The sequence below is a fragment of the Peromyscus eremicus genome, chromosome X (assembly GCF_949786415.1).
Source record: "Peromyscus eremicus chromosome X, PerEre_H2_v1, whole genome shotgun sequence".
NCBI lineage: Eukaryota > Metazoa > Chordata > Mammalia > Rodentia > Cricetidae > Peromyscus > Peromyscus eremicus.
Window position 1 is genome coordinate 115,249,021 of NC_081439.1, and position 27,870 is coordinate 115,276,890.

General features: G+C 40.5%; 1 protein-coding gene and 1 non-coding gene across 3 annotated transcripts in view; both read left to right on the forward strand.

Moving 5' to 3' along the window:
* Window positions 1-27,870, forward strand: part of Fhl1 (four and a half LIM domains 1) — a 61,826-nt gene that overhangs the window by 8,440 nt on the left and 25,516 nt on the right. For both annotated transcript variants that reach the window (XM_059250833.1, XM_059250834.1), the window contains exon 2: window positions 12,020-12,076. The gene's annotated coding sequence lies outside the window, so the exon portion shown is untranslated. The remainder of the gene's footprint in view (window positions 1-12,019; window positions 12,077-27,870) is intronic.
* LOC131900274 (U6 spliceosomal RNA) lies at window positions 8,382-8,487 on the forward strand. Its single transcript, XR_009376185.1, has one exon. It is a non-coding gene; the product is annotated as a U6 spliceosomal RNA (small nuclear RNA).

A 27,870-nucleotide genomic window follows, 5' to 3' on the forward strand; every position in this document is an offset into this window, starting at 1 on the left:
AAAGGGTGTGTAACGATGCACATGGATGCTTTATGCTGAGGGATATGAGTGGAACAAAGGATAAAATTGTCCCTTTGACTAGGCGTGTATTTTCAAATAGCCTTTGCTCTTGTTCATCACTATGCCTGATAGTGAATATGGTGCATCACCAGCAAGTGACTAGCTCCTTGTAGGGTTCAAAAGTCCAATGGCTGTCATCTGAGAATGGATTTTCCTTCCAATTTCAGCTACCGAGACATACTGTCTTTTGAATATGATAGATAAAATGGACACAGAAGAATCACGTAGACTTTAAAAATGCAGTACAACTTTTCAAAGGGAGCAATCATAAGTCTTCTTGGTCATGTCTTCACCACTTGTCAAAGCTATGTTTTATTTGAGCACATAAAATGTAGCATATGTATGCTAAGATACAAATGTTCCTGAGACATTCTAATAAAAGGAATTGGTAGTATCCATGAGATTGTATTTTTTATTTATTTATTTTTTTGAGACAAGTTCTCACTATGAAGTCCAGGCTGGCCTTGGATTCCTCCTGCCTCAACTTCCCAATTGTTAGGAATTTGGCCATAAGGTATTGCACCTGGAGACACATGGTTTTTAATTTATTTTTTCTTATTGAAAAAAAAAGATAGCTGATAACTCTGTGTGAATAGTTGGAAAATCTTGTGACTCGCTTCAGTTTTAGAGTATGGTTAAGGCTGTTGGTTCCTGTTCAGTTTGAAATGTATGATTTGTTAGGAAGACTTGAAGGGTTGGCTTTTCAGTGAACTATGACAGGTCTAGTTTTCTGCACCATCCCTGTCTGTGAAGCCCATTGCTAACATCTGCCTGTACTCACTTATCTTCACTTTCATGTGAATTTCTCTCCAGGCTTGCCAGAAACTAAGGTACCTGGGGCTGGGGCGTGGCAGGGAGAAAGTGGGAGAGGGAGGAAAATAGGGAGAGAGAGAGAGATAAATTAGAAAGTTGATGATTTTGAGAGAACAAAATGCATGCTCATCGACAATTTATAAACAAACAACACAACAAAAAGCAGACCCTGTGAAAGATCGAGACTCTGAGAGGAAGAACTGAGAAGGAATTTTCCAGTGTAGCAAATATATCACACTAAGGAGAGAAGCGATGAGGGGTGTGTTGGTATACACCTGTAATCCCAGCACTTGAGAGGTGGAGGCAAAAGGGTCATGAGTTTGAGGCCAGCTTAGGGGACACAGCAAGACCCAGTCTCAGAAAAACCCAAATCTAGAAAAGAAGAGACGAAATGAAGCCCCCAAATGCAAACAAGGTGCTGCAAGTGTGTGCCTGCACACGGAGAGAAAGCCGCTGCCTTTTTAAGGCCTCCTTGATCAAACGATAGATGACCGGTTAAGAGCTTGAGTTGTGACAACCGTATATACCAGGAAACTACTCTTAAAGTTGGGCTGTGCGTCTTTCACCCCCCCCCAAATTTTCCTGTGCCCCTTGCTCCTACTGATTGTGCTTTTGTGTGAAAACCCCTTTCCAAATTAGCTTTAGAAGTTTGTGGGTCTTCCTTTATACAAAAACCGGATTATGTCTTCGGTGCAGTCTTGTCCTCTGTATTTAAAGCAAAGTAATGTTACAGAGGAATCCTGGGTGTGGCTTTTCTGAAACACTTTCCTGATTACCTCCCAGGAAACTATTTAGTAAATAGTTTCATTGCATATCTGGACAGAAGGCAGATTACAGCCAGAGAGCAGTAATTGTGTAAATAGAAGAGCCGTGTATATTCTTACATAGTTTTCCCAGAAAGTCAAATGCTCACCAACAGGAACAGTGGGCTAGGGCTGTTGCTCAGTGGGAAAGTACTTGCCTTAGAGTCACACGGCCACCAGTTCAATTCCCAGTCCTGCCAAACAAACCGACAAAAACAAACAGAAAATCCAGGAAATGCAACAATTGAAATTTTTCCTCAAACTTATTCATGAAACAAAAAATGAAAAAAGAGAATAAAAGATATTTATATATGGTTATGTTACTAAAGATGGGTATATTTTCTGAGAAACTTGTCAGGACACTTTACTACTGTACAAACATCAGAATATACTTGTACAAACCTAGATGATATGGCCTCCTAAACATCAACAGATCTCTAATTTGATGAGTTGTGACAAATGTATATACCCAGGAAACACACACACACATACACACACAGTATAGAAAAATTCACAGTCCCAGTGTTTTTTTTTTCTCAGCTCAAGTATAATCAGGATAGGAATACATATAGCATGGCATTGACTGAAATCTTAAGTGGCACATGATTGTACATCTGTATCTTCAAGTACACAGAGACACATACGGTCATCTTATAGGAATAACCTATGAGCCTTCCAGTAGATTTGGGGCCGATTTGGGGCTTTCTGTGATTAGCCTCCATACCCTGTTTACACATTTATGTGTAGAACAGGCTTTTGGTATATCCAGTCTTTTCTCCTCTGCCTTATTGAATTAAATAATTATTGGAAGAAGTTGGGGGCTGCTGTAGTCAAGTGCAATTCATCCCCTACTGTCAGAACACTTCAAAAGTCAGGAAGTGTTTTTGCTGCCACTCTGTTGATTGCTGTGACCCTGGTCTGTGCCCAGTCCCCTGCCACTCCTGCTTTGCCCTGTGGCTGCCCTCTCTGACTTCCTTCCTGGTTTTCTCTTTATGTGTCTTTCCTGTTTCCTCATGCTATTTCTTATGCACTGCCTCTGCTGTGCCTTAAAAAAAGCCATTTTCATAAATGTCTCCAGACTGAGTAGACACCAAACAGGAATTCCAGCATCTTTGGGGCTGTGTTTCCGATTTTTCCTTTTGGGATCCAGTAAAACTTGCAGACTCCTTTCAAGTTTGGAGCCACCCTGGAGGTTGTAGAGTTGTGGAAGGCTGGCATTCAGAAAACTAAAACAGTCTATTTCCTGCTCTACATTACAACAGTTTGGAAACAATGAATCAATAAAACTAAAGAAAGAATTTATGATAGTCCTGTGATGCATCCTTTAACAATGCTTAAGCAGTTCAGTGCTCTTGAGGTAGAGGTACTTATTGTTCTTCAGAGTGGACTGAAAAGATATTATCCCCCTTCAACATTTGTCAAAGCCTGTAAAATGCATGGCACAAGTTATAGTCCAGAAGATAGACTTTAGTTCATAATAATGTATTAATATTGTTCCATCAGAGATTTTAGTTCATAATAATGTACTAATATTGTTCCATCAGTGTGGCAGATGTACCACACCAATGGAAGATGTTGAACGTTCAGTTCCAGGACCCTATCCTGGAATGCAAGAATCTACAATACCCAAGTCCCTTATATAAAGTGGAGTATATGAGTATATACATGCATATGAGTTATGTGTATCCTTCTGTGTATTTTAAACCATCTTTATATTCTTCACAATACCTAAGGTAATATAAATGCTCTGTACCTATTGTTATGTTGTTTAGAATAATTACAAGAGAAAAATCTACATACTCCACATACATGTAATATTCAATTCTGAATATTTTCCATACCAAGTTGGTTGAATCTGCGCATGTGCAACCTGTGGATAGGGAGGTGTCAGCTTTACCCAGAAGGACTGGGGAGGAAAATGGTAATAGCTCCAGGGCAGGTATGTGACAGCATCTTCTTGTTCTCTTGATGTTTTCTCACTTGCTTCTTGCCGTCTTTCGACAGCTCTTTGTTTCCCCTTCCCTTTGTCTCCTCCTTACCCTTGTGTGGTTATTTGGGGATTGTCTACTAAAGAACAAGGAGGGCCCCTGCATGAAAAAAAGATTGGCTGACATACCAAAGCTACCAGTGCATTGCACTTTAGAATTTTCTAGCACTCAGAACTTTATTGCTGTAGCAGTTTCTTTAGAATAAAATGGTAGGCACTACTTGTAAATGTCTTCTGGCATGGCATTTGAAAGAATTGTCACTTTGTAAACTTAGTTAGTTCTCATCCCTGCCATGTTTCAGACCCCATACATTTTCTTTATGTGTTTGTCATGGTCCCTGTAACAGATAATGGCAGCACACATGTGGATATGATGTGCTCTGTGGCTAATTGATTGTAGTGGAGCTGCATGTTTGCCAGTATGGAGCTTGCCAGCCTCAGCTTCTGACAGGTATGGGGCTGAGTACATCATAGAGCGAAATCAACAAGTGCTTAGTCAATGCTCACTCTAAAACACATCCACATAGGTGTGCTACATATTATGATGAAGAGTAAAGTCAATCTCTCCAAGCAAGGAATGTTCATTATAATTGGAGATGCTCTTAGCAATGCAGCAAAGATGTGCCTGCAAGAGTACTGAACTGGGCAGGGCAGGGAGTGGGGAGAGTCAGGAATTTTGAACCCTACCCAGAGGATCATTTGATTCTCTGAGAAAATAACTTCTCTACTTAGGCTTCAGTTTATAAAAAGACAGTTTCACTGGATTGTCTTAAGACATTTGTTGATATTTCAGAAGATGCTACATTTTCTTGTCATTAAATGAGATGTACAAGGTTAAACATCCCTAAATGCTCTGGTATTGGGACATTTCGTATTTCAGATTAGGGATTTATGAGTGGTGAAGTCTACACAAATACTCTAAAATCTTGGCAAAAAACCTAAATCTGAAATACCAGTAGTTTTAAGATTTCAGGGGAGGGGCTGGGTGTGGTGGTGCATGCCTTTTCATCCCAGCACTCAGGGCAGAGGTTGGCAGATACACCTCTGGTCTACATAGTGAGTTCTAGGACAGCCAAAGCTACATTGGCAAGACCCTATCTCAGAAAACAACAACAACAAAAACATACAGATTTCAGGGAAGGGATGCTTAACCTATATATATATATATATATATTTACTATTTGTTTTATGGTACATCTATTTATAACATATAATTATACTCATCATGACTACATATCAGTGCTTCTCCATGTGGGGTCCTTAGACCCAGAGCACAGAGCATCAGAGATTCTAAGTCTTAGAAGCTTGTTAGAAAGTCAGGTTCATGAGCTCTACCCAAGCTGACTGAATCAGAAGTGCTGGGGAATGGGGCCTCGCCACCTGTGTTAGAACAAGGACCCCCGTCAGGTAATTCTGATATCTACCAAAGCGTGACAGCCACGAGCTACACAAACTTGGGGCGGTGACTCTCAGCTTTGGCTCCATATAAGATTTGTCTAGGGAATCTTTGTTGGGGGTGGGGTACTGTATTATTCTGTATTGCTATAACAGAATACCCAAGACGGGGGGGGGTGACTTTAAAAGAACACATTTATTTCTCACTGTTCTAGAGGCTGAGTAGTTCATAATGAAGGCACCAGCACATCCATTGTCTGGTGAATACTGCTTATAGTTAACAGCATGGCTTCTTGATGCTGCATCCTCTGGAATGAAGGGATGATGTATCTTCACATGAAGTGGGGTGCAAGGCCCAGAGTGAACTCTGTCAGCCATTTTGTAAGGGAACCTAACTTTACTCACCAGGGTTTCCCCTTCCTTATGTCACCTCAAGACCTTACCTCTTAATGTTGTCTTGTTACTTACACTTAAAAATGGATTTCAGAGAATATGGAAATATTCACCTTCTTGCACCAAGGAAGGTCAGGAAAGCTGGTAGAGGAGAGAGAGGAAGGGAAGGCCACGTGGGGCGGAGGGGGGGCAGGGTCCTTGACTATTGTACAATCTGAAGAGGTCCTCAAGCCCCCAGAGGTGGTCCTGCTTTGGCAATGTTGCACTGCAGCTGCTAAATAGGAAGCACCATTGGGAAGCCTGGCCTGGGAAGCCTGGCCTGGGAAGCCTGGCCAGACACGCGCGGCCCGCTGGAAAGGTGTGCTTAGTGGAAAAGACACTACATATGGGGAAAGGCAGAAAGGCCGGAGGGCTTCACAAAAAGCAGTGGAACCGCTTTGGAAGGGCCTCAATTTCTTTCCAGGAGGGAGGAACCTCCATGTTCTAATCCCTTAAAGCAGTGCTTTTTAACCTGAGGGTCGGGACCCCTTTGGGGGTCATATATCAGATATATATATATACACACACACAGTAGTGAATTACAGTTATGAAGTAGCAACAAAATAATTTTATGGTTGGGGTCACCACAGCATAAGGAACTGTATTAAAGGGTCACAGCATTAGGAAGGTTGGGAACCACTGCCTTAAAGGGTCCACCTAGTAATAAATGTCACACTGGCTATTAAGTTTCAACACCTGAGTTTTGGAGGGGGCACATTCAGAGCATAACAGTACCCATATATATCACTGGTCTCTGGCTCCCCCAAGTGCAGCCAGTTTTGAGAGGCATTGGTTTAGATGGAAGCAGTACCTGTGTGCTCCTTAGTGGCCTAGAACTCTCGAGGTAATGAGGCAGCCAAAGATAGGGCTGTGGACAGGAGGCCAGAGTCCCACCCAGCGAAAGGACTTGTATTCCATGGGGAACACCTTGGCTCTTAAGTCAGACATAGGAGGAGGTTTATTTAGAGAAAGGGTGTAAAACTTCTTTCTTTCTTTTTTTTTTTTTTTCTCTCTTTTGATTTTTTGAGACAGGGTTTCTCTGTGTAGCCCTGGCTGTCCTGGCGCTCACTTTGTGGACCAGGCTGACCTCAAACTCAAAGATCTGCCTGCCTCTGCCTCTGCCTCTGCCTCTGCCTCTGCCTCCCGAGTGCTAGGATTAAAGGTATGTGCCACCACCCCCAGCTAGTATAAAACATTTGAGGTGATATATTAGAAAAATGATTCTGGCAGTTGCATGAAGAAGAGATTGTGCCCAACATTAGAAAGTCCAATAAGGAGCTAGAGAAAAGGTTCAGAACCTGTGTTGCATTCCCAGCACCTACATGGGGGTTCACAACCACCTGAACTCCAGTTCCAGGGGCTCTGACAACCTTCTTTAGCCTCCTTGGCACCAGGTACACAGGTGGTTCAGAGGCACACAAGCAGGCAGAGCACCCAGACACACAAAATACACTTTAAAATCTTCGGTCTTACGATGCAGTCAAGCTGCAGTTAACAGGAAGCTAGGACAGTGGGGATGATGAGGAAGAACAGGTCTGCACGTTTGTTCATGAAGAATGGCGGGTTTAGGGGTGGTCATGGGGCTGACAGTCTTAGAGTGACTGTGGTGTCGTGCGTCTGTCAGAATTGTCATATGGGCTCTGTACAGTCCTGTCCTTCACGCCTTCCATTTAGCTCTAGGTTGGGGAGTGGTCTACAGAGAGTTAGATAAAAATAGAAGTTATACTTGCCTAAAAAGCTACCCATGGTCATCATGTCAGAAGGGAAAAATGCTGTTTTCTTTTTAATATGAAAGAATGCTTGGAGTTGTGGGAAAGTTGTAAACTTGGCAATGAGTAATTCAAGCCTCCCAGTCAATTAAGTGAATTTTTACTTTATCATTTGTTTTATTTGGGAGCCACTGTAATGGTCATTGAAAGAACATCAATCTTCTTATTTTTAAAACACAACAAAAATACCATTGAACATTAGGGCAAAGGACAAGAATGTGAAGGGCTTACCTTTGACTGTAGCAAATATTTGTCGCTCCATTTTCCTTTCTGGATTTCACTATTTGACTCATGCTTTTGTATGCATTTTTTCTGAGTGCCTAATAGGTCTGGTTTCACACCTATTTTAAATGGCTCTTGAAATTTGTAAATATTATAAATATTTTAACATTTCAGTAAAAAGTAGACAAATATATATTCTTCTCCCTTTTGGCCAAAGGTCCCTGACTTGTATCAAGCAATGGTCATAGAAAGAGCTTGTCCTTAGCCTTGGAATTAGGAATGGCGAGACGTACTTTTCACTCTTCCACCTTTTGCGGGTTTAGAGGAAAGACACAGCTTAGTATCTGTACCTACCAAAACGTGTTCGCATCTATTCCAGTGCAAAGGTTTAAAATGGCTCATTGCTCTAACTTTGGGAAATCTGTGCATTTTGTAGTTTTTGAATGAAATGAAATCTGTAGAAAAATCTGGACTGATTGCAACTTTAAATGTGTAGCACATACAACAGATGCCTTTAAAGAAGAGAATGGATCTTTCCCCAAACTGTATAATGATGACACTTATCTCCAAATTGTGAAGAAGCTATGAGTACTTAAATAAATGTAGAGGGATTGAGGAGATGGCTCAGTGGATAAAGTTCTTGCCACACTAGCATGATGACCCGAGTTCAGATCTCCAGAACCTGTGTAAAAAAAAAAAAAATCTATGCAAGGCTGCATGTCTGTAATAATCCCAGTGCTATGGAGAATGGAGACAGGAGGATTTGGGGAGTTACTGACTAGCTACTCTAGCCAGTTGGTGGGCTCTGAGTTCAGTGAGAGACTGTGTTAAAAGCAGAGAGTGACCAAGGAAGGCACCAAGTAAGTGAGTGTACCTCCTCACATCCCCAAACAAAAACAAATGCTCAAGTAGTCGGCATGTGTAGTAAAATGGAGATAGTACAGAGGAGATTAGCATGGCCATCCATGATGATGGTATGCAAATTTGTGAAGTGCTCCATATTTCTAAAAAAACTAAATAAATGTAAAAACTTGTATGTAATAAATGATTTTCCAGAGTACAAGAGTATATTATCAGATATACTATATACTTAATCTTATTTTAATAATAAAACTTAGACAGTGTTAACATTTATATGACTGAAAATATACTGTAAATTTTCTTTTATTAAACTAATGTATTACTGAATAGCTAGTTATGTTACAGGCCTTATGTTGAAATTATTAAAATAAGGCATCTTTTATTGAACCATTTATCTCAGTAAATTATTTTCAGTTCTTCTAGAGGAAAGGAGCCAGCAGACATTTCAGCTAGATTTATTGTTGCATTTTATGGTAACATCAAAAAAATGTTTTGAATGGCACATATACTAGTGTTTCAGACTCACGTATTAATACAAGTAGGGGAAGTAAGTAACAGTAGGATATATGGGAAGTCCGAGCCTATTGGTTACCATCACAAGTGTCTCTAATTAAGGAGATACTTAGAGTTCACCCCTCTTTGATTTCTTAGGTGGAACATAGTATCCTGAAGAACATAATTAAGGATGGTTGCCATGACAATCACATCCAACACATCTGAAAGGAAACACTGAATACATGGAGATCATCCATTTTGATTGATTCAACTTGTCATTTAAGTTCATTTAAACAGCTATTGTCTCTGCATTTTGTTTTTTCACATAATTCACTCAATTATTAGCAACTTGGGGATCCTTTAAGCTTGGCTGAAAGTTATGATAGGGTCATCAGTGTCTATGATCAGAATACTTTCATTAAACCTAAAGTGTCTTAAATGCCTCAAAGATGAAAGAAATGTCTGGCTTATTCCAGAATAACAAAATGGCATTTGTAATTTGACTTACTAATTGGTCAGACTAGGGTAAGATTGGCAGGATTTATTTGCAAGTGTAACTGACTACAGTATTTCAGGTTTGTTTAAGATTAATTTGCTGTCATCACATTTACTCAAGGTTTGGCTGTTCTGCTTTTCGTCTTTGTTTTGCATTATGTCTGATCAAAGCCATGGTTCTGTTCTGTATAGTGAGAAGTGCACACATATAGTGCCTACTGTGTCTTTATTCTCATAACCCCAACTAGTGGGAAGTGGAACTAGTACAGAGAAGAAAGGGAGGGAAGGTGCAGATGCAGTCCAGGTCTCACTGTAAGTTGTCTCCGTGTTACTGATGGAAACTCTCAGTTAGGGAATAGAAGACGGCTCCATCAGGCTCAGTGGAACCCAGTGTATGAGCTTTGCCTCCTCAGTCCAACTCTTTCTCTCTCCTGCCCTCTGGAGGGTGCCAGGCAACATGAGATGCAAGGACTTCTGGAATGGATAGCCAGTATCCTGGTGTGGTTAATACAAGATTTTCAGCATCATCTGACTGGTAGTACCTCCCTACCCAGCAAGAAATTGTATAGGTAGCAAGACGGCATTTGTAGGGCCAAGATCTTAGGAAGGAAGATGACTCTTTTAAGTATAGAACCAGATTCCTTTTTAGTAAAACCCAATATAAATTGCATCTATCTCCAGGAATAATCCGTTCTGGAAGGGTAAGATGAAATAGGATATTGAAACTAGAGTATGAAGAGTTCAAGTTTGAAATTAAAGGTGGGTTGGGTCTAAAAGAAGAATACATTTGGTGTGAAGTATTTGTAGGAACATAACAAATTGTTCCCCAAGTTGATCGTGTCTTACGTGCTTGTCTGCGCTAAGAAGTGATGGCTGTGTATCTAATATTCATACTCGTTTGATTGTTTGCCTTTGTGAGGTTGGTTACCATTAGGAAATTCAGAAAGGTTGGGCGGCTAATGTAAGATAGAGCCAGTGTTTCACCTCAGCCTGTAAACAGCTGTGATAACGCTGTATTCTTTCACAGCTGCATGAAAGGGTGTGGCACCTTCTAGAAACAGCAAGTTTCATGAGTGGAGTGTGGGTGACAGATGAGATTTTTGTATAGACATGCCATGCAGCCTAGCTAGAAGTAGGAAAGAAAGGTTTTTGTATCTGCCATCATAAAATATTAAAACAAAAATGTAACATGAAATAAATAACAGTATTTTCTCTTGTGTAGGTGGGAAGAGGAGTAAAAGGTAGTCTTCTGAGTTCATTGTTGTTGTTTTCTTTTTCAAGACAGGGTTTCTCTGTGTAGCCTTGGCTGTCCTGGAACTCTCTCTGTAGACCAGGCAGGCTGGTCTCAAACTCAGAGATCCACCTGCCTGAATCTGCTTTGAGTGATGAGATCAAAGGTGTGCACCACCACTGCCTGGCCCGGAGTTCACTTCTAAACAACTCTCTTTGAATGTTAGCTCTTTACCACTGACACAGATTGACCGTGCTTTTGACTTGGCCAGCAAGAACCCTGTCTTTCAGTTAACAGTGTGTTCATTTGGACTTCAGAATAGTTGTCCTTAACTATGACAGTCGCCATTAAGATCTCAAAACCAGGCAAACCTATAGAGATCTCTCTCAGCATATAGAACTAACTGCACCAGCTCTTGTCTGGCACCCACAAAAAATGAAATGTGTAGTCACTGCCTGTTGGATAATCAGCCTGGAAATGGTTGTGGGGGCACAGGAGGGATTTCAGATCTGATAGCAGTACTTGGTTTATGTTTGTCCCATTGAAACTTCCTGAGAGCCTGTTCTGGGTGTGGGAACAAAGCAGTTGGCAGCTGATTGTGGTGACACATACCTGTGATGCCAGCAGTGGGGGAGGTGGAAGCGGGGGGGATCCTGAATTTGAGGCTAGTATGGATCACACAGTGGGATCCTTTCTCAAATAAACAAAACCCAGACAGGATCCTGCTCAGGGAGCGGTCATTCACCAGGTTCCCTGTACAAGTGATAGAAGGTACAAGATGGGGATATGTGTGGGTTTGTGGGGCAGCTGTATGTCAGGAGGACATTGTGTTGTGCGTTTGTGTCATGGGTAGCAGCAGCCAGGGGACACCTGTTTCCTAGTCCCACAGCACCATTCACATTGGGAAGATCCTGCAAACTAGCCTGCATCCTAATCCTGTTGTTGATGGGAGATAACTTCAATGGTCACGGGGTACCTCATCTCCATGGCAACACCTAAATATTCCTCTGGTGACTTGTGCTCTATATTCTGACTGGATCAGAGCCCTCCTGTGGCAAAATATTCTAAAGATGTTAAAAGAGAAAGGAAAAAAGGCTCAACTAATAAATCTCTTCTAAATGACTGAATCATTTGTTTTGATTACCTGGGTGATTGCCAAGTGTTCATTTAAAACTGAAATAGGCCGTGAGCTCACCCACCTAACAATGCTGAGAGTTTGAGCTAATACAGCTTGATAATGAGGGAGCGGGAGCCACTGCCAGGGCTAACGTTATGTGATAAACAGACGTTCACAGAAATGTACAGACCATCTTGGCTGTCTTCGTTAACTTTTTGGGTTATAAATACAAAGGAGAATGTGTTGCCATGAGTCTTCAAAGGAAGATATTTTTTTTTTATTTCTGACTTTTATTCTAAAAAGGTAATTTTGCTAATTTTTTTTTTTTTTCCAATTTAGGCAACCGGTAGCTGTTCTTAGCTGTGTCCAGCCCTTCGGGAACACATCCTGTGTGAGGTAAGAGCTACTAATTGCTACAGATTCTTATGCTGATCTCTAACTTTCCAATTTGTGGCATTATACAAGAGCTTTATTTGTTTGAGAAATTTAAGAAGGTTTATTTTAATTGGCTCAACCGATATTACTGCTTACCCTAAATATTAGCTCTCTGGGGAATGCCTTTTCAAGCACAAGCCTCATTTGCTTTGAATTTGAGAACATAGAAGTGAGTGTGGCAGGCACCACAGACCTTCAGAAGCTTGGCTTGGAAAGAAAGAAAGAGCAGCTCATGTTGCAGTGTGAACAGTAGGGAGCAGGAAAGCTGCATGGAGCAAATGCTGGGATGAGCGAAAGGACAACCGATGGTGACCGGAACACTGTGTCCTGGGTGGAAGGAGTCAAGTCGGTAAAAACCTGGTGGTAACACCACCCAGGAGCGTTTCCGCTGGGTCGCCTTGACGTGAGGCAGCATGCTTTTTCTGGTTCGCCCTCCAGTTGAGAAGCGGCCATTGGCGTATGTAGCCACACTGTTTGGACCTTTCATTTACCACACGCATTGGCTAGAGAGCCTTTGCTTCCTCTAGCCTGTGGCTGATTTATGCTCTGTGGGAATCCAGGCTTCCTTATTTCTTGAGAGAAGGGACACCCATCTTTGAAAAGAACAGGAGGGACATCTGAGAGAGATCTACTCCAGGTACAATGCAGAAGTGACTGCTTCCTCTTGTCCCCGTCTCTGTACTAATGAGAGACATATTTGCGAGCACTGTACCTGTTGAGATTTCCAGTTTCATACATGAAAAGGTTGCTCTGCCATTGTCTCTACCTAGGTAAACCTGCGAAATTGCTTCCCTCCCCTCAATTCTTTTTAATCACTACAGAAATACACAGGGTTACACCCCTGAATCTTGTGTTGAGTCTTCCTTTAATCTGCTGAGCCCCACTGTGTGCCAAGGCAGGAGTGTTGTGGCAAAAGCCAAGCACTTTAGATCCAGTATGGTGTAGGGCAAACCTAGATTATTTTCCCTTTACCAGGTAAAGGAGACTGAAAATTGCTTTATAAAATACCACCTTGCTAATAATATTGAAAAGGTCGTCATCCAGGCCCTGCTTCCACTCTGATCCTTGACGCCTGCAATTTCCACTACCTCCGCAATAAGCAGGTATGAGCGAGAAAGTGCATGATGCTGGCTGCAGATACAGCTGTGCCTAGGTCCAAATGGAAACTGCCTTTCACACCCTACTTCTAAACATTTTTTTGGGCAAATTAAACCTTTGAAGGAAATGGAGTTTGCAATTTCCACAGGAGGATGGTTAAGTTTTTAAAAATGATGTATCCCTTTTAAAGCTTTATACAGCATTTATCTTCCACAAAGTTTACAATTCAAGGACTTGACATTATTTCATTTGGCTGCCTTCAGTTTACAAAATTATTTGGAATATAGTTGAACACAACATAATTCTTTTATAAAAAATTCTAAAGGCTTACTTTATGTGTATGGGTGTTTTGCCTGCATATATGTCTGTGCAGTCCCTGCGGAGACCAGAAGGGGTTGCTGGATTCCCTATAACTGGATTCACAATACCCTGTGAGCTGCCATGTGGGTGCTAATCAAACCTGGGTCCTCTAGAAGAGCAGCCACTAGGCCATCTCTCCAGCCCTTACAACGTAATTGTTAGCAGACACAGGAGCGGGGCTAAACATGACTACTCTAATTTGTACTGTAGAAATGATAATATTGTTAATGAATTGGATACGTTTCACGTTTAAGAAATATTTGTATAACTGCCATATGGTTATTTTCATTATTGATTTGGCAGGGTTTGTTTTTTTTTAAATATTCACCAAACTAAATTTTCAAAGACAGTAGTCATAGTGATTTGATGTGTGCCATTGATTTGATGTGATCCCTCTCTTGGCGCTCACATAGTCAGCATACAAATCAGCACAGATGGATTACACAGGCTTAAAGAGTTCAGAACTCTTCCATCTAGAACCATGGTCTCAAGCTGGTAGGCTGGATCTGGCATGCAGAGGTGTTCTTTTAAAATGCAAGTGAGTTGCCAGCCTTGAAAACTCGAGAGATTTCACACTTTTAAACATCCACATTTCTGCCTCTTGAAATATCTGAAGTTTTGGCACCACCAAGCCTACGTTCCCATTTGGCTACACTAGGCTGAAGCCAAATTGCTGCTGTTCCTTTAGGGAGAGCAAGGCGGCGAGGCTTGCCACAGCCTCCAGCTCTCTCTGTAGTCTTCTTGACACAGGGTGGGAGCCTGTTGCCATACTAGAACACTGTGCTCACATAGGCACTGGGCTTTTCAACTTCAGTTCAAGATAACATTGTGGGTGCAAAGTTCAGATTGTCCTTTCTTACAGGAGATCACTTTGCTTATTTTTCTGGCCTGAGCCATCCATGTTTATTTTTAAGGGGGTGCCTTAAAAGAGTAGCAGGTGAACCCTGATAGGGAAGGGATACTTTCTGGTGGTATATAATTAAGGGGAGCATCAAAACATATGAGTGATGTTTTTTTTAAATCTTATTCTAGAAGATCCCTGTGGTCTCCCTCAGTGCTTCTCAAATTCGAATGTGCACATTGTGACAGGGCTGGAGATCCTGCTTGTCACACTGCTCCTTGTCTGGGCCTCCACTGCTCTGAGTCACAAAAGGGTTTTACTCTAAAGCAGCCTAAAGATGAAAAGCCTCATGCAGATCCATTGTTTTTTTCTTTGGCTTTAGAGAGAGCAGTATCCTCTTACAAAGGCTTGCTTGGGGTCAGTCTTTCTCAGATACATCTGAGGTCCCTTCTGATTGCAACAAGGTAGCTTAAAAACACAACTCATTTTAATACATCATACCACATGTGGTGGATAAAGAAAACTCATGTTCTTACTCTAAATTATATGCTTCTAGTAAAAAATGTTATTATTTTAGAGCAGAAGAATTAGGAATTATGGATAAGAACTTTAATTACCGGAGAACATATTTATGTGGCTCTTAGAATAGTTTGAACAAAGACCACAGGAAATAGACTATCAAATCCCTAGGTGTGAAATCACCATGTAAGCTGTAACAAGATAGAAAAGTCAGAAGATAGACCAAAAGATTCACATATCTCCAACTCAACTGTGAAAAAGTATAATTATAACAAAAAGGAAGTCATGCCCAGAAAATTGTCTGCATATAGAAAAAGATAATTTCTACATTATGTACGAAGTCATGCAAGTAGTGAGAAGGTCTGCATAGCCCTGGCATGAGGTAGATGTTCCAGAACGACTGGCTGAACGAACTCTTCAGGAGGTAGATTGGTAAAAGCCGTTCACATTACATCACAAAGTAAGTATGTACATGAGAACACATCTAGCATTAGTGGTATTTAAAGACAAACAATTGAAACATTAACCTAGTTCATCTTTACCCTTAAAACTAAGAAAAACAAAATGAAAATCTGATGCTAAGGTAGCCATCTTATTTGAGTGACATTAACTTGTAAATGGTGGCAGTACATGGCAGAAGTCAATCTTATAATCCTGTTTGGGGAAATGTGTTCTAAGAAACAGATTGTCCCAAGAAAAGGAGAAAAATGACCCATGTTCTAGGTATCCATCACAGTGTTACTTGTAAAAATAAACAATTAGAACAAAGTGTCCAGCATTAGAAAAATGGTTCATTTATGCAACAGGTATAATTTCTTTTCAATATTAGTAATTGAATCTAGGGCCCTGTGCATGCTAGACAGTCACTCTACAGCCTTCTTTTTACTTTTTTATTTTGAAACAGTCAAAACAAGTTGCCCACACTGGTCTTGGAACTTACTCTGTAGCCCAGGCAGGCCTTGAACTAGTGATCCTCCTGCCTTATTTTCTCAAGTAGCTGGGATTGCAGGCCTAAGGCTCAACAAATACTTCTGGTTAAGTAAATTCTGATGGATCTGTAATGGCCATGAATATGATAAAAATTTAAGTTTTGATGTTTGCTTATTAATATGAAAGAATATAGCTAGCAAAAACTTACTAAGATGCAGGCTGGAAAATTATGTTTTTATGTATGTATGTATGTATATATGTGTATATATACACATGCACACACACACACACATATATATAGTAGCTATAACTGTGCAAGGTGATAGGGATGTATGGACAAGAACTGGAGGGCACATGGATGAATGTAAGTACCATTTTATTTGTGGTTTCATGGTGCTTGTTCATTTTAACATAAGCTTGTACTCCAAGGATGAGAATCACAGAATATTCCTGTATATCACACAGTAGGTAACTATTTGAAACAAATTATCATAGGAGGATATTCCTGTTTATCATACAGTAGGTAAATAACCATGAAGCATAATGTCCTTTTGTCTTGTCTAGAGCTTAAACATGGAGTTCCAATTATACAGGTCTTTCTTGTGTATTTTTCACATTAGCTCAAATTTCCTGTTTCTCTTTCTTCTGTGTAGCACGAATCCTAATTGGTCTTAATAAAAACCTACAGCCAGATATCGGGGTAAGTGCTGAAAGATCAGAGAGACAGAGGAGCAAGCCACAGCCACTTCTTACCTCTATAGAATCCTCAGCCTGAAAAGGACCGAGCTCCTTTCTACTCCTACCTTATAGTCCTTTCTCCGCTCAGCCATGTAACTTCCTGTCTCAGCCTCCCTAGTGCTGAGCTTCAAGGCATATGTGAGATCCCAAGTGCTGGGATTAAAGGTGTGTGCCACCCCTGCCTGGCCTCTATGGCTAACTAGTGGCTTAGCCTCTACACTCTGATCTTCAGGCCAGCTTTATTTGTTAGATCACAAACAAAATATCACCACACTTCTGTGTTCTTGGTGACCTCCATGACAAAGAACACGTATTTTTTAAGAGCTGCTTGATGTGGGCCAGTACCAGGCGGGAGATGAGACTTCATTCTAGAAGGTCCAGCATACCCTGGAGAAGAATCTTCATTGTGTTCTAACTGGAGGAGGGCACTGTCCAGGCCACCGTCTCCATTCCTGTGCAGAAGCCTGCACCATTCACTTGAACGTTAACGGTCTTCTGCGGTGCCCTTCCCCTCAGCTGTGCTCTGTTTCAGATGTACTTGCTTTCCTTTTAATTAGGTCAGTTACTTCATGTCTGTTTTCCTTTTTTGACATGGTTTCCTCTGGCTTTGGCATCACATATTTTCCCCATATGTCATTGCCTCTAGAGCTTCATGTTGCAATCATTTTGCAAGGGGAATGGAGAGCACATGGGGGGGGGGGTTAACTTTTGACTCTGTTGCTTGCCCTTTGCTTGAATGAGCAATTCATATTTCTTTTGGGTCTAGTTCTGTTTGGTTTTGGAGTCCTCACAGTCGGTTATGTTTGGACTAGGAGATACTTAAGTAAAAATAATGGTAAGTCAAAGATATGTCTGGCAAAGGTGAGGCATGTTTGTTAAGGGTACTGGTTTATTTCTCTCCCGTCTCTATGGTGACTAAAGTGGAGTCTGGGATTTAATGGACTTAATTTTGACCTTCTGTAACATCTCCTAACTTTCCCAGCCTTTTACTGAAGAGGAATTCATTTTCACTTGAGGAAAGAAATCCACTTTACTTACAGAAGGAGTCTTAACCAGAATCTCAGAGGTGCTCGCTAGAGTCTTTGATTTTTTTCAATTTAAAAATCGTATTTTTTTAAAAAGTTTTATATGAATGTTTGCTCCCCTCCGTGTGTGTGTGTGTGTGTGTGTGTGTGTGTGTGTGTGTGTACGTACGTGTACACATTCCATGTGTTTGCTTGGTGTCCTCAGAGACCAGAAGAGGGAATCAAACCCTGGTACGGGGGTTACAGACTGTGATTTGCTGTGTGAATGCTGGGAACTGAACTCAGGTCCTCAAGATCAGCCAGTGCTTTTAACTGCCGAGCCAGCTTGGCCCCCAGAATCTTTGATTTTTACAATTTTCAGTCAGAGTACACATCACACACACATATATATATATATTCAGTACTACTGTGTCCAAAGAGTAATTTTCTTTTTGGTGAAATAAAGTATCATTTAGTCATTGTGAATGAATTCTTTGTGAACATATTATAAAAGAGTTTATTGTAAGGATATTAAATCAAAGGGAACGTTGATTATATACAATGTATTTTTTAAATTATCTCTTATTCATTATAGGATTATAAATTTACATGCTCATAAATGTTCAGACTATATCTCAGAATTTAAATGTGTTAAACTGCACCATAGAAGTCCATAAGAAAGTTTAGTCTGACTGGAAGTCATCTTTGGATACTGACATTGAAATCTGTCATTTCATCTGCATCTGACTCATGTGAATAAAGACAGAGTATCTGTCTGAGGAAGCTGGAGTCAAACCATGTTTGACCTCGATTGGTTGAAATGTCATATAGCACTTTGCAGGACATTTCAAAGGCATTCCAATTCAGGCAGTGCAATTATTTATCCAAAATAAAGTCAGAGTACATTACTGTATTTAAGTCTAGTGCATAGTGTGTTGGTCTACTTATGAAAAAATGTCTATTTGAAATCGTTTCACCTTCTCTTAGAGCAAACTCCCGTGTGAATTTTCCTTAAAACCCAAACACAGGAATCAGAAAATGATTAATAAGGTTTGCAACAAAGGCCACGGCAAGGGAAGCAGCCTGTGTTCTTCTGACCTTGCTCTGCAAGCACAAAATTAAATAGAGTTCAGATCTGTCATCAAGTTGAACTCAGGTCCAGTACAAATTGGTAAAAACAAAAACTTCATCTGAGATACCATAAAGTCTCCGTAGATGTGGAGATTGTTTTAAGATCTTGTCTATCATTACCTCTTCTATTTATAGGTCAAAGTCTTGAGAAGCAGCTACAGATGCACACTTGGGAAAGATCCACACTTGGGAGACGATAGTTGGCTACTCCTTAGTTTCTGGATTTGAAACCTTGACTCACGTATCTTATAACCAACTATGAACTCGGAAAATGTATTAGGTCAAGTTCATAGGTACATCTTATAAATTTTGTTCTGGCCATCATGAGAAGTATATCTGAGATCAAAGCTTTTAGGGAAATTAATCAGAGCTTCAGGCCAGAAGCCGTCAGTAACACTAAAGTGGAACAATACTTCTGCCATATTCATTATCATTATTATCATATGAGCTTTATGTTACATGTTGAAAGCCCAGTGTAATGTGCTGATAATTGTTATAATTTATTTGTTTCATTACTTCTTTTATTGGTAATATTTCAGCTTTGCTTAAAACAGCACTAAGAATGAATTTAAGGAGAAGTGGATGAATTATGTAGAATTCATTTAGAAAAGTACCCACATTCTTTTGTCCTGCTAGCCAGATAATCTTCACACACTCTAGACCATCTCTCACTGAGAATATCCAGTTGTTGGAGAAGTAGTTTCTTAAACTGTTCTTTACCCGAAGAGAAAAGTTATGGTGAATAGGTAGTTTAGTGTTTATCTGTGGTCCTCATTGGGTTTGTGGGCATCCCTTAAACCATGAGATTTGTATATGTGACAGAACTATGTCTCTCTATCGTTCAAGACTCTGAAAAATAATTTACTTAAGGTATTCATATGTTTCTTTCCTAGAACTAGTAGAGATTTTGTGAGCGATGGTAAACATTTACATACATAATTGTTAGTGTATACTAGCTAAGAGATTCATAACCCATTTTGCCTTTTTAAAATTTTTATGTGTATGGGTTTGATGGCTTTTTTGGTTTTTCGAGACAGGGTTTCTCTGTGTAGCTTTGGTGCCTGTCCTGGATCTCACTCTGTAGACCAGGCTGGCCTCGAACTCACAGAGATCCGCCTGGCTCTGCCTCCCGAGTGCTGGGATTAAAGGCGTGCGCCACCACCGCCTGGCGATGGCTATTCTTGGTTGTGGTATTTTGCCTGCATGTATGTCTGTGGCCACAAAAGCCAGAAGAGGGGATCAGATTTGCTGGGACTGGAGTTGCAGACAGTTGTGAGCTGCCATGTGGGTGCTGGGAATTGAACTCAGGTCTTCTGGAAGAACCATAAGTGCTCTTAACTGCTGAGCCATCTCTCGAACCTCCCCTACAGTGATAACTTTTGCTCCTTTTAATGCTTTGACTGCAGACTAAGTGGAGACGATGTAGTCCACCCTTTGCATTGGCTCATGTGACAGATGTGAACTGGGAAACAATACAAAATGCTCCAATATTTTAAACTCGGTGCATGTTCCAAACCTTGTCTTCTGCATTGTGTCAATCTTTATAAACTACACGGGTTCTTGACCCGTCTCTTGGTCCCCTCCTGAGTGTTTCCCATTTTTCCCACTGGAACTGTCTAAATAATAAAGAGTAAAGAATTTTATTGAGATTTACCATCTTAAATTGCATTCACCTTTCCCCCAGGAAACTGGAAGCTCCCAGGGAGCAACACTCCTGGTAGTTCTTTAGTTTCTCTACATCATTTATTATCCAGTGCCAGGGGCTTGGTAGACATTAACTTGTAACACGAATTCCTAAATGGTCTCACCAAGTCCTCCGGCTGAAAAACCTTCCTCGGCCCAAAGCCTTTAGTTCCTGTCTCCTTTTGCCTTATATACTTTTCTCTGCCCACCCGTATAATTTCCTGTCTCAATTTTCCTGGTGCTGGGATTAAAGGCGTGTGACTCGCAAGTATTGGGATTAAAGGTGTGTGTCACCACTGCCTGACTCTGTTTCTCTCCTAGACTGAGTCAATCTCATGTAGTCTAGGGTGGCTTTGAATTCACAGAGATCCAGGTGGATCTCTGCCTCCCGAGTGCTAGGATTAAAGGTGCGTGCCATCACTATCTGGCCTCTATGTTTAATCTAGTGGCTTGTTCTGTCCTCTGATCTTCAGGTAAATTTTATTAGGGTATACAATATATCACCACATTGACTGGTTATAGAAGGAATTGAATGAAAGGCATTATATCACTTACTAATGATGGAAGTAGCTGGTATCACACAGAAAAATCTCAGTATCTGTGTTTCACTCTCTTTTCCTCCAGTAGCCATATTATTGACATCATTGTAGATTTCTGTTGCATGGAACAGTCTTTTCTATCTCTTTATAGCATAGCACCACCCCATCGATTTTTATTAGGTTGTTCGAGAGAAAAGTTGAGCATTCAAACACTGAACACTAGTTCATATCACCTGGATCCTCTAATTAAACCTTTTACAACATTTGGCTTATCATATCATCTGTCTTAAATTTTTGGATGATTTAACCCTAAACAAGCTGGCATATATTTCATTCCATGGCTTCAATTTTGACATTTTAATGCGGTTATCAGGCTTGACTGAAATCTTGGCATGCATTTTGGTGGTGGCTAAGAAGAGGTACTGACTTGAGTGTGAAATACAATTTTCAGACTCTAGGAATTTTATTTCTGCCAGCAAGTAGACAGACACATATACTGTTATCTTTCCCACCACGTTTCATGATCACAGTTTCGAATGATTGAGTCTTGGAAGGACAGCCTAGGAAATACAGTTAAGGGTTCTTTTCCTATGAATGAAAGCAGACAGTTGGGATGGAGGAGAGTAGCACAAAATGTGAGTTTAGGTCCCACAGTGTGGGAGGGGGCTAGAGTTAGATATTGAGGTGGGAAATCAAATCAGGAAGTTATTTACCAGTGTGACATCACTTTTTCTGTGACATCTACAGCGTGGTTAGGGCTTATGGTACCTAAACTCCATGGATTTAGTAAGTACTAAGAGTACAGAAAAGTCATTTTAGTCTGACAGTTTTTACATTATAGTCCATAGAACTCTGGAATTTACAGAAGTGTTTTAGAGGTTGGCCCAATAGTTGACTTACATTTTAAAAATTTATTATACTATTTTTAAAAACTTAAAACAACAGACACATCCAACTGTGTTTTATACTACATTTTAGCATTCAGAAGGAACACTTACTGATCAACTTTAAAATAAAATAAGTAAAGGTTATTAATGTCAACCTAAAAAAGATTTGACTAGCACTTATCAGTCATCCATCAATGTCAGTGTAGCATTTCTGTTGGGAGACTAAAGACAAAAGGTCTTCAGAAAGGCCATTACACTAAAGCCATTGGTGTTAAGGTATTGGCCTGTGAGAGCTGATGTTACATTTGGGTTTCCAGTTACAGTGAGCACTTACCCATCTGTTATATTTAGTTTTTTCTGCTGCCTTCAGGAATCTGGGAATGGATGAGTGGACACTTTAAATTTGAAACAGCCATAAAGAGGAATATACAGTTAAGAAGTTGGAGGCTGGCTCCAGCATCATCCCTCAGATAGGGCTATGAGTAGATTAGGAAACTTCATTAAAAGCCTCGAAATGCATGTGTGCAACATTGCTGTGCGGTATGAGATTTTTAAGGACTCTCCAGTTGTGCCAGCAAACCCTTCACATGGGTTCGGCAGAGTCCTTTCATTTGGAGACAGTAGTACTCACTCTGCTTCCTTCCATTCCAGACGGCATTACTCGCCCATAGTCTTAAATACCTTTTGGAAGCCACTGTCTGCTTGTGTAGACTTGCAATCACTTGCAAAGTTTTCACATTTTTTCCATATCTATATTTTATTCCCCATCTTTTTTTTTTTTTCTTAAGAGACCGGTCTCATACGTAGGCCAGTCTTGCTTTCACCTTACTGTGCAGTTAAGGGTTAAAGATGACCTTGAACTTGAGGTCTTCCTGCCTTTCCCTGCCTAGTGCTGGGTTTCCAGGCTTGTGTGCCAACACTTGAGTTTTATGCCATGCTGGGGATGGGATCCAGGATCTTGTGCATGCGAGGCAAGTGCTCTACCACTTGCACCCTGAGCACTGTGCACCCATAAACCTCTACCAACGTTTGATGGCGGACACTTTCAGAGTTGATTTTTTTCAGTGACTGCTTGCATGCTTCTCCTCTGTAGTCTCAGTAACATTTGGTTCTGCCTGTTTGTATTGTGTATGTCCGTATGCCAGTCTGTTTTACTTGGGGATGTATCTCAATGCAAAGCTAGTGGATTTCTTCGCCAGTTAACTTTGTATAGTTTATACACTCACAGTCTAGCTTTTTGAACACTGCCCTAATGTACCTAAGTTGGCATAGCATGCCATGAAAGAAAGATGGAAAATAAATTCCTTAATTTTACTTTTAAAAGTGATAGTTTTTTTTTTGTTTTGTTTTTTTTTTTTTTTTGGAATTCTGGCATAGAGTTGGGAAAAAATAGCTGACTCATTTTAAAACCTAAAACTCTTTCTGTGACCCAGACTCAGCTGACTTCTCATTAAAGCAGAATATACTTGTAATTCTTATTTTCACCAGTTAGAAGCTAGATAACTTCTTATAGAGAGGTGTGATCATCCTTAAAAGAGTTGTTGTCATCAAATGTTGGTTCTTCCCACCTTCTCTGTTGGATTTGGAAGGCAGGAGAGCAGCTAAATTGGTGTGTGCTGGACTCAGTCCCAAGCCCTGCTCTTAAAGTCAAAGTGTTGAGTGCGAATTATTAAAACGTCACTAACATTGCTGCAGTTTGAGCAGAGCATGTGGGATGGACATGAAAGGTTCTGGTGCATGGCTTTTTGTACAGAGAGCTCTCCTTCTATTCCTCCTTCATTCTGTCCCCCAAATTGGCCCATGAGGCTGACTGGGCATATTTCCTTCTGGAAGTCTTCACTAGCACTCTTGAGGTAGCTGGCAGGAAGACCCTTAAAAGCATATCTAAGCAGTTTTCCCCACTCCTGTATAGGCTAATCCTCGACTTTCCACTTTGGTTTCAGCTGCTGTTGCTTGGCTTGAAAAATAGACTTCTACTGTGTCAGGAGAGAATGAATTTAAAAGAATTAGATATAAAGAGCTATATAAACTTGACCAACTGCTTCCAACAGCACATGGCCCTTTACTGCCTGTAAAAACTCATTGGCATGGGATAATGTGCATGTCAGTCTTGAGAAAGACTATTAGGTTGCAGTGCTTTTGATTCATCTACCACTGACTTGCCCTTTGATCTCAAAATGTGACTGACTTCTCCTTTGATGGCTTCATAATCACCCATAATAAAATTGATTTACTATATATGGTGTAAGAGTTGAGTTTTAAGCTATATCTAGTTTCTGTTATAGGTCAAATGTATGGAAGACTTCATTAGAATTTAGGTATGCACATTAAGCTTTCAAATCAGATTTATTTTTACCAATAAAAGTTAGTTTGTATAGAAATACTGCATATTCTGTAGTTCATATGCACAGTGATATATATGTGCATGACTGAGTTGAGAAGATGAATGGTATCAACTATAAGACATACGTTGGAAGTATTTGGAACTTGATTACACTGTGTGATTCTGGCTCGTGGGAGATGGGAAGCTTTCTGGATCTATGCTTAGAACAGGTGACAGTACTTGAGCTTCTATTCTTAGTTTGACCTCACCCCCTCTCTTAAGGTACTTAATCCAGTGTCTTGGTTCGTCCATCTGTAACACCTAAGATGCTGTTCCGTTAAAAGAGGACCTGTTTTACATTTGCTAGCATCTGAGGATTTAACATAGAAGGTGGCAGGCACAGCAGCTCAGATTGCTGGGTAGTGAGTATCTGTTTGTGTGCCTAATGACAATCTGGACAAATTACTAATTACTACATTTAGAAAGTTACAGCTCTGGAGGGAATTGATATCTGATATTGTTGTTCTGTGTGGTCTAAGTTACCATCATAACAGTAGGAAAATAAACCCCGTCCTGGCTGTGTTACAGAGGGATTAATCACTTCTTCAAGTCATTGCTAAAGCTCTAGCCCTTTGAAACAACAGAGAACAGAAGCGGTCCTTCTTTTATTGCCTCTTCCTCCAAATAAAAGTCTTACAACTAACTTTCGTTCTACTGCTTCACTGGTTGAAGTCTTTTCAAGTTAGTTTCTTCATAAAGAATGAAGGATGGACCATGTCAATTACTAAAAGCAGCAAAAAATACCCTATACAAATATGTAGCGGAGAGTGCTTTGAGTTGTACATCGAAGCAAAGAACCAAAATTCCATGAGCTTGCCTTTTATATGTTTGTCCCCAGCTACTTGTGCCTTTGCAAAGACTCAGATGTCACCTGAGTAGAAGATGATTAGAATAGTTCAACTCTGGGTGAAACTGAAAAACCTGTATTACTATTTTCTAAATCCAACGGACTTGAAAGTTTGGGCCAACATGAGGGAGAGGATTCTTATCACAGGGATTCTTGGTCTTTTCATATTCATCTACCTTAAGGTTTTATGCCATGTGATACATGTGAGTCATGTGAAAAATGAGAATGTTGACTTAGAACTAGGCCTGGTTAACTTATGTATTGATGTTAGCTACACAATATTGAGCACATACCATTCATTAAAATAATTCTATAGGGAAAGCAGGACAGCTATTAATATCCCCATTTCATCGATGAAAGAAAATTAGTTTTCTGGTAAATAACTCGGTAGTTCGACCATCATGTTTGTGGAGACATTGATTTCAAGACTGGTGTATATCCTCTAGGTACAGCACACTAAAGTCAGAAAAAATGCTCATTACTCTTAATTTTGCTAAATAAAAACTTAAAATGAGTTTAAGTTCAATCTCGTTATCTCAATCCAATTGTACTAAAATTTAAATTGATTTTTTGTGTTTTGAGACAGTCTCGGGAGGTTGTCTGAGGTTGCCTATTACTTGCTGTATATACTAAGCTGTCCTTGAAATTGTGGTAACACTTCCATCTCTGGCTTCCACGTGCTAGAATTATAGGTTTGTATCATCAACTCTTGCTTAAATGATTTGTGAAGTTGTTCAGAGAGATTGAAAATTAACTATCTTATTTTACATTCCTGAATTCATGTCTTCTCTGTACAGTTCCTGATCCAAAACGGTTATTTATATAAGCTTAAATATGTATTTGTAGCATTAAATGGGGGGATACTTTGGAGGGAAATAAGAGTAATTAGGTTTTTCTATACTTCCACAGTCCTGGTTTGCTGCAACATTCCACGTTAACATCTAGCAAAAATAGATAGCCTGTGTACTTTTAAACAGTTCCCTCAGAGTCGCCCACCATCTGGCTCTTACACTCTTCTGCCTCCTCTTCTCGTAGATCTCTGAGCCTTGAGGGGGAGGTGTTTGATCAAAACTACCCCATTTAGGTTATGCCAATTTATAAACATCAGCCCTTCCCTTGCAGCCCACAGTTACTCTTTTGTAGTGTTTGCTGTGAAATTGGAGTAAAGGGGCTGGTGATACTGCCTTGCCTTGTGTGTCTGTAGAAATGGGGTCATCAGTCACAAATAGTCAAGGAGCTTCCATCCCTTCTGTAAGTTACTTATGTGACCTTTTAAAAAGCAAGTGCCTGTTTCAGAAAGGACTGAACTTTGAGGCTCTAGGAGTCAAGGTACTCTTTTGGTTTTGAAGCAGGAACAATTGCAGGCTGAATTGGAAATTTTCTGATGCAGATATAGTTGAAGATTCCGTGGCAGACTTACATAATGAACAGGGCTGTTACTTTTGTTTTCCCCAGCATGCAGTAGTTTTAAGGTCAGACCTGTGACTCAGAGTTGTGCACTTTCTTGGTAGTATGCATCAGAGTGGTATGTCTCCAGTCTCATCCCAGAAGGGCTTGTGCCCAGCTCAGGTTGCTCGCATTATAATCCCCAGCTGGGAGGCCACCTTGCCTTTTTTTAATAGGTAAAGAAAACAACACGGACATTTGGAAGCCAAGTGCTTTAAAGTTGTTTTTCAGCCTAAAGACTTCATGAACACCAAGGCACCCTCTTGACTGAGAAGTAGGTCCTGCATGGCCACCAATCTCTCATGGTGTGGCTCTGCATGAATATGTACATGGTCAATATAAGTGTTTTGCTAAGGTGAATGTTTTAAATTCATTTCAAATCAAAAGCAAGGCCCTTTGATTTACTGTAAAGAGTGCAGATTTGGGATCAAAAGCCGCTTGCTCTCTGGGTGGCTTATTAGGTAAAGGTGATCTTAAGCATAGTTGGCATAAGATTTCTAGATGGCATCTTCTCTGTATGCACAGAAATAATCTAGGCTTTGGGAACTACCTGATTCATTTGAGATTTCCATTTGCTTTTCTCTCTTTCCATATTTTTTCTTTAGGTTTTTTGAAACAGGGTTTTCTTTTTTGTGTAGTCCTAGCTGTCCTGGAACTCACTCTGTAGCTGGCCTTGAACTCACAGAGATCCACCTGGCCCTGCCTCCTGAGTGCTGGCATTAAAGGTGTGCACCACCACCACCCGGCACCTATTGCCTATTGTCTTTTAAAAAATTAATTAAAATATATAATATCTCCCTCTTCTCCCTGCAACCTCTCCCATGTTGACACCCCCAAACTCCCTTTCAAATTCATGCCTCTTTTTGTTTAGTTAGTATTGTTACAAAAAGAATGAAAAAGATAACAGCTACTTAGCTCCTTGCTTCTTATATGCGTAGTCTGTCTCGAAACATCAGAAGACAGCAGTAGCTGAGCGTGGGAATATAGCATGCCTGTAATTCTATCACTCGGGAGGCTGAGGTAGGAGGAGCATGAGTTTAAGGCCAGCCTGGGCTACATGATGTGACTATATTTCAAACATCTCCCCCCCCCCAAAAAAAAAAGGAGGAGGAAGAGGAAGAAAGAAACAGTGGTGCCAGTGGTTGTGAATTCACAGGGGGAAGTAGATATCTGGTGACAGGCAGTGGAAGGGAGACTTCATTATATACTCTTGCACTTTTTTATTTTTTTGAGACACGCTCTCACTACTTACCTCTGGTTGTTCTGGAACTTGATATGTAGACCAGGCTGGCCTTAAACTCACAGATCTGCCCACCTCGGCCTCCCGAGTGCTGGGATTATAGATGTAT